The sequence below is a fragment of the Bidens hawaiensis genome, unplaced genomic scaffold (genome assembly GCF_021521415.1).
Source record: "Bidens hawaiensis isolate Kalapana, Puna unplaced genomic scaffold, B.hawaiensis_p1.1 tig00038041_1, whole genome shotgun sequence".
Taxonomy (NCBI): domain Eukaryota; kingdom Viridiplantae; phylum Streptophyta; class Magnoliopsida; order Asterales; family Asteraceae; genus Bidens; species Bidens hawaiensis.
Window position 1 is genome coordinate 78,354 of NW_027496656.1, and position 7,367 is coordinate 85,720.

The window sequence follows — 7,367 nt, forward strand, 5'->3', positions numbered from 1 at the left end:
GAGTACCGAATCGTGAAAATAACTTTTTCCGAAATCGTACAACTACTCGAGAATCGTTAGTGGGAAAGGATTGTGCCTCTACCCATTTAGATACGTAATCGACTGATACGAGGATGTATTTATTTCTGAATGAGTTAGGAAATGGGCCCATGAAATCTATTCCCCATACATCAAAGATTTCACAAATTTGGATGCCTTTTTGAGCCATCTCATTTTTGGATGAGATGTTCCCGGATCTTTGACAAGCATCGCATGCTTGGATCAAAGTGTGTGTATCTTTGTATATGGTGGGCCAGAATAATCCTGCATCAAACACTTTTCTAACCGTAGTGGCGGTACCGTGTTGCCCACCAGTAGGTCCTCCATGGCAGTGTTTGAGAATATCTAAGGCTTCCTTGCCTGCTACACACCTTCGAATAACTTGATCAGCGCCTATCCTAAACAAGTATGGATCTTACCAGAAGTAAAATTTAAGGTCGGAGAACAATTTCTTCCGCTGTTGATGAGTAAGTCCTTTTTTTAGGATTCTACAAGCTAGGTAGTTTGCGAAGTCGGCATACCAAGGACTTTCGTCTTTCTCTTCTATGACTGTTTGGATATGCATGAGAACTTCATGTGGAAAATTATCATTGATGATTTCCTTGTGATGTTCCTCTAAAGCCGGGCATTCTAAGCGTGAGAGATGGTATGCGACTACATTCTCTGCTCCTCTCTTATACTTGACTTCTATGTCAAATTCTTGAAGTAGTAGGATCCATCGGATAAGTCTAGGTTTGGCATTTTGTTTGTTGAAGAGGTAACGTATGACGGCATGGTCGGTGTAAACTATGGTTTTGGAAAGGACTATGTAGGATCTAAACTTTTCAAAGGCAAGAACTACTGCTAGTAACTCTTTCTCTGTTGTGGTGTAATTTTCTTGTGCATCGTTAAGAGATTTACTGGCATAGTAAATTAGGTGAAATTGTTTTTCTTTGCGTTGTCCGAGTAGGGCTCCAACTGCAAAGTCACTTGCATCGCACATGATTTCGAATGGAAGGGTCCAATCGGGTGTAGTCATGTTTGGTGCGTTGACAAGTTTATCTTTTAATATGTTGAATGATTCAACACATTCTTCAGAGAAGATGAAGGGTGTGTGTTTCTCCAGAAGTTTGGTCATAGGTCTAGAAATTTTGGAAAAGTCTTTTATGAAGCGGCGGTAGAAGCCTGCGTGACCTAAAAAACTTCAAATGGCTTTGACTGAAGTTGGTGGTGGAAGTTTGGATATGGTTTCTATTTTGGCCCTATCAACTTCTAGTCCTGCTTGGGATATCTTGTGACCTAGAACGATGCCTTCTTTGACCATAAAATGGCATTTCTCCCAGTTGAGTACTAAGTTTACTTCTTCACACCTAGCCAACATTTTGTCTAGGTTTTTCAGACAATGATCGAAGGAATCTCCAAAGACTGAGAAGTCGTCCATGAAAACTTCCATAGAGTGCTCGATAATTTCATGAAAGATGGCCACCATGCAACGTTGGAAGGTGGCTGGAGCATTACATAATCCAAATGACATTCTTCGGTAAGCGAAGGTTCCGTATTGTTTCTGTGATCATATTATAAATTAATCACAAACTAGTTAAGAACACACAGTAAATGATCTAACATAATCCTATTATATGATAGACAAACACCAAGGAAACCGTTAAACAATAAAACTCATCTGATTAAACCAAGCACCCATATACATCGAATAAATAATATCAAACTCTTTACTAATTCATAAAACCATAACGAAAAGCAAATCCGAATAAAATAAAATTTCAACAATGGTTAGACCTGCAATGTTATACGGAACAGACCGAAGGCACAAGAGCGGAATATGTAGGTAGCAGAGATGAGAATTCTACGCTGGATGTGTGGGCACACAAGGTTAGACCGAATAAGAAACGTTATGTTTCGGGAGAGATTATGAGTAGCTAACATATCAGACAAGATAAGAGAGTGGAGACTGAGACAATTTGCACATGCAAAGATAAGACAGACGACGAATCCTGTTAGATCCGTAGAAAACAGTAGTACATTACTATAGAGGGGAGGAGGGGTAGAGGCCGACCTAAACTAACTTGGGATGAGAAGATTATACATGATTTGATAGACCAAAACTTCTCCAAGGACATGGTTGAGGATAAGAATTTTTGGAGACGTAGAATTAAAGTTAAGGATTTTTAGGGAGAAAGGAATACCTTAGGGGCTCCTATTTACCTTATTTTTTCTCACACACCATTATGTTATTTTCTTTTCATATATTATATAATTTTTTTATCTATTTATGTATTAGTATTATTATGTTACTACACGTTATTATTAATTATATTATTGTTAAAATTTGACTTTCTCTTATATTCCCTCATACATATGCTTTTTAGAGCTTATGGTCTCTCTGAAAGCCGCCTCTCTTTCCCATTGGATAGAGGTATTATGTGCCTACATACCACCCTCCCCAGGCCCCTACTTATAGCTTTGATATTGATGGGATTTTACTAGGTATGATTGATTGATTGATTGATTGAGAACAATGGTTCATCATAAAGTCTAGGGGGTTTAGCCAACAACCATACTCAAGAATAAAAGAAAATAAATAAGTTCAAATAATGAGTTCATGACAAAAACAATAAATTCAAACCAATAATAATGATATTTGAATAAGTAGGTGTTGAACTCGGGCGCTCTCTGCCTCGAACGAACTATTTTTTCTCTTCTCTCCAAGTCAACAGGGGCAGCCCCTGGTCAAACCCTCTCCGCCTCCTCTGTTTTGTTCCAAACTTTTGGCCCCCTTTTTATTTTTAGGCTAGTAGGGTTTTTATTATTTCCTACAATGACTTGTGTCCCAAGAAAAATGAATGATTTTAGTTTGCATCAAAATTATAAACCATCGTAGCCTCAAACTGATTTTCGTGGGCTTTAAATCTGTTTCTTAGACCAATTTAATTTGTGATTTCAATTTGAACTAAACTCCACGTTGGTTTATTCTTTCGTCTGAATCTTGAAAATTCCATGGCCTATATCATATATTAATATCGGGTCAAGTTATTCTACAAAGGGTAACAAAAATAAAAGTGTGAGAAGCCATAAATAATTGACATGTGTCAAGTGGGGATCAAAAGAAAAAATGTATAGAGGTAATTCTACACATTTTCTCTCTCCACATGCAAAACACATGTTAATACCCTATCATTTTATAAAGTTTATAACTTTTTCGTATGATATTTTTTTTTAAAAAAAATTCATCATTATAACAAGCATTTTTTATCTTTAATATGAGTATGATTTTTGTTATATAAAATTTAAACAAAAATCACGTCATTGTGTCTTTTCGCACACCATTGTGTCTTTTTTCGTCCTTGTGTCTTTTCGCACACCATTGTGTCTTTTCGCTTATCATTGTGTCTTTTTTCGTCATTGTGTCTTTTCGCACACCATTGTGTCTTTTCGCTTATCATTGTGTCTTTTTTCGTCATTGTGTCTTTTCGCACACCATTGTGCCTTTTCGCTTATCATTGTGTCTTTTCGCACACCATTGTGTTTTTACGCACACCATTGTGTCTTTTTTCGTCAATGTGTTTTTTTCGCACACCATTGTGTCTTTTCACTTATTATTGTGTCTTTTCGCATACCATTGTGTCTTTTCGCTTATCATTGTGTCTTTTTTCACCATTGTGTCTTTTTTCGTCACTATGTCTTTTCGCTTATCATTATGTCTTTTTTCATCATTGTGTCTTTTCGGACACCATTGTGTCTTTTCGCTTATTATTGTGTCTTTTTTCGTCATTGTGTCTTTCAACTCATAATTATGTTTTTTAAATACTAATAACACCGTTGTGTAATAATAATATGTAAAAATAATGATAAAATAACAACAAATTATCTAATATATAAAACACAATGATTAATACATGTTACACAATAACTTGAAACGAAAAACACAATGGTGAATACATATAACACAATGACCTAAAACGTAAGAAACAATGGTGAATACGTATAACACAATGACCTAAAACGTAAGACACAATGGTGAATATATATAGCACAATGACTTGAAACGTAAAACACAACGAAAACAACATATTACACAATGACACAATAAACAACAAAAAACACAATTAAAAAACCCATTAATTTTATTTTTAGTTTTATATAACAATATGATAGTCATATTAAAGATAAAAAAACGCTTATTATTATGGTGAATTTTTTTTTAAATAATGTCGTATGAAAAAATTATGGACATTTTAAAATGATGGGAAAATTGACAGGTGCCTTGCATGTGGAGAGAGAAAGTCAACAAGGGTGTGTTATTACCTTCGTGCCCTTTCCATCAATTTTTATTTATTAAATTAATCTCATCCATTCAAATCTAAGATCAATGGACTGGATTTCTTCTCACCCTTCTCATTTTTGTTGTCAATTGTATTTTAACTTTACCCTATTAATACCAACATTTATAAGAATTTAACATCAGTTATTACATTCAAATATTGAATGTAACTTATATTAAAGAACTACTTTTTCTTTATATGTATAATAATTAATACTGACGAAAAAGAGGAGTATAAAAAGTTTGTTTACAATACTTCTTGTCAATCTCAAGTTTAGTTTAATGTAGTGTTTTAGTTCATTCTCTATTGTAACCAATAAATCAAAATATGAACAAATTAGCTCAATTAATTAATAAAGACAACCCAAAAGTTACTCGTAAGTGTAGGAAATGATTATAATATTTGTATATAATTTAGCACATATTACCCTTGCTAGTATAGGTAATTTTTACAAATATTTTTTATTGACCTTTCGACATCGATCAGCGAGGGATGAAATTACTATCATGACTGCCTCCCTGTATTTTGAAACATTCAGTTTAATTGCATCCTTCCATCTTCAACACCTCCAACTCCATCTCCACCACCACCACCATCATCGCCTCCACCTCCACTTCCATATCCACAATCATCACCTCCACCACAATGGGTATTCTCCCTAATATATTATTATATAATATAATATTATCCATCAAAGTCAATATATATTTAGATATTTTGGAAAAATGATTTGTGCTTCATGTTCATAAATGTTATAGGAAAACTTTGGCGTTGTTCATCGATTTTTTCGTCTGATTCGATAACACTACAATAAAAAATTGCAATCAAACTTAAATTCAACTCAAATCATCAACTAAATCACCTGAATAAACCTCCAATTAGCTTCTTCGGCGAGTACGGCTTGTTCGCCCACTTATCCAAATGTCATTCCTAAATTCAATCAACATAAGCATGAACATTAACAACAATTCTATTCAAATAAACCCAAATCGAATCGATAATGTCTGAAATCAATTAACCAGAGCGAGTTTCTGGTACGCAGAACGAATCTGAGCGTATGAAGCATCACCAACGTGGTGACCTCTCTCTCGTAAATCTCTCTCTCTCTCTCTCTAGATGCCTCACTCTCTCACCAGTTCTCTCTCTCTCTCTCTCTCTCTCTCTCTCTCTCTCTCTATCTATCTCTTGTTTTTCTCTTTCTCGTCAAAGGTGTAGTGAGGTCGCTGGAAAGGTGTTGTTGCCTCTCTCTTACTCTCCCAGGTGGTGGTAATGGAGAAATGAAGACGACGACGGTGGGATAAGTGGCGATGGGAGAAATAGACGGTGGTTGTGACGAGAGAGGCGATGGTGGTTGTAACACCCCGGCTTTAAGCGGAATACGCCCGGGTGCAGCGTACGGATTACTCATAAGCTCGTAACACTATTAATAGTGACAATATATTTATGTTATTCAATAATTTCGCAAGTACACAAATAGTTTGATAATGAGACAAACAACATTACATCTAAATGAAACAATATTATTCATTAAATGTTTATTGGATTTTACTAATCTCTATCGAACAATATTAGCCAATAATAATTGCTATTCATTTTATTGCCACGGGCGGTCCCAAAATTAAAAAAGTTGTCTCCATGTGGGCCCTCGTTAAAAAGGACTTAAAGATGTTATATATGTTTTTTAAAATTCCAAACTAATGTTTTAGGGCTTTTGATTGGATAGAGGATACAAAATCGATTAATGTAAAACTTAGCTTGAAACAGGGACCCAAACGACTTGATTTTTGTTTTTTGTTATCTGTAAGTTCGAACACTCGAATTGAAACATTATCTCGTCGTTTTGGAGCACCGTGTCGAACTAAGTTTCCACCAATAGACTTGTATCCTTCTTCCGATCAAAAGCCCTAAAAATTTAGTTTGAAATTAAAAAAACGTATAACGCTGTTAAGTCCTTTTTAACGGGGGACCATTAGGCCTAACTTTATTAAATTTGGGACCACCAGTGGCAATAAAATGAATAGAGATTATTATTGGTCAATACCATTTGACAGGGATTATTAAAATCCAATAAACCTTCATTGAAATAATCATTAGGTATAACTAGTTTTCTTGTCCTGACACTTCATCATATCAACCTGCAACACGTTTAAAATAATAAATTTTGTCAAGAACACATGTTGGTGAGTTTTCATAAGTTTTTGCGTATATAGATATATATATATATAATGCACGATTCAACGATCTTCATGCAATAAATAATCAAACATAAAGTAAATGAAAGTAAGTAGTGTCGTCCTCCCATTCCTTTAGCCAAATCCATAGTAATATGTGAAATGAGAACCACTAAGCATAACAACCGAAGTTGAAAGCGTTAAGCGGCGCGGGTACGTCCTGTCGGACCCTCCCACTATGTGTATGTGTTTCCGTTTATGTAACTTCGTCTTCCACCATAAAAACAGTATACACGTTGCACATACTTCACGTATAATCATAAAAAATATGTGGGAATAATGTTAACACGAACAATCAATGTGAATTGGTTTCTAAACAAGTGCATAATTAACGAGATAAAATTTGTGACATGCTACACCCCAAAATATTAAAAGTGTTAAAAAGGGGGTTTTAAAAAACTCACTTGTTAAATAAGCGAGAATGAGTAAAAAGCAAAGATGTCTTTAAGCGAGTGAACCGACAGGGTTCGGTTCAACAAGCGACCCTAGATAAATAAATAACTATGATCAAAATAGGGTTGAGGAAAGATAAGAAATAGATTGCCGACATGTTCAGTTTATAATTTTTAAACAAAAAGTTTGTTAAAAATATATTTGTATTCTATTCTTATAACTTTAGAGAAATAGATTAGTTATTGAAATTTTAATCAATTTATTTTAGTTTTAGAAAAAAATAAAGGTTATAATAACTATTAGTAATTTTAATGAGTTTGATTTGTTTTCAAATCGAATAATAAAACAAGTTTAACGAGTGGGTCATGTTTTTGGTCGGACATGA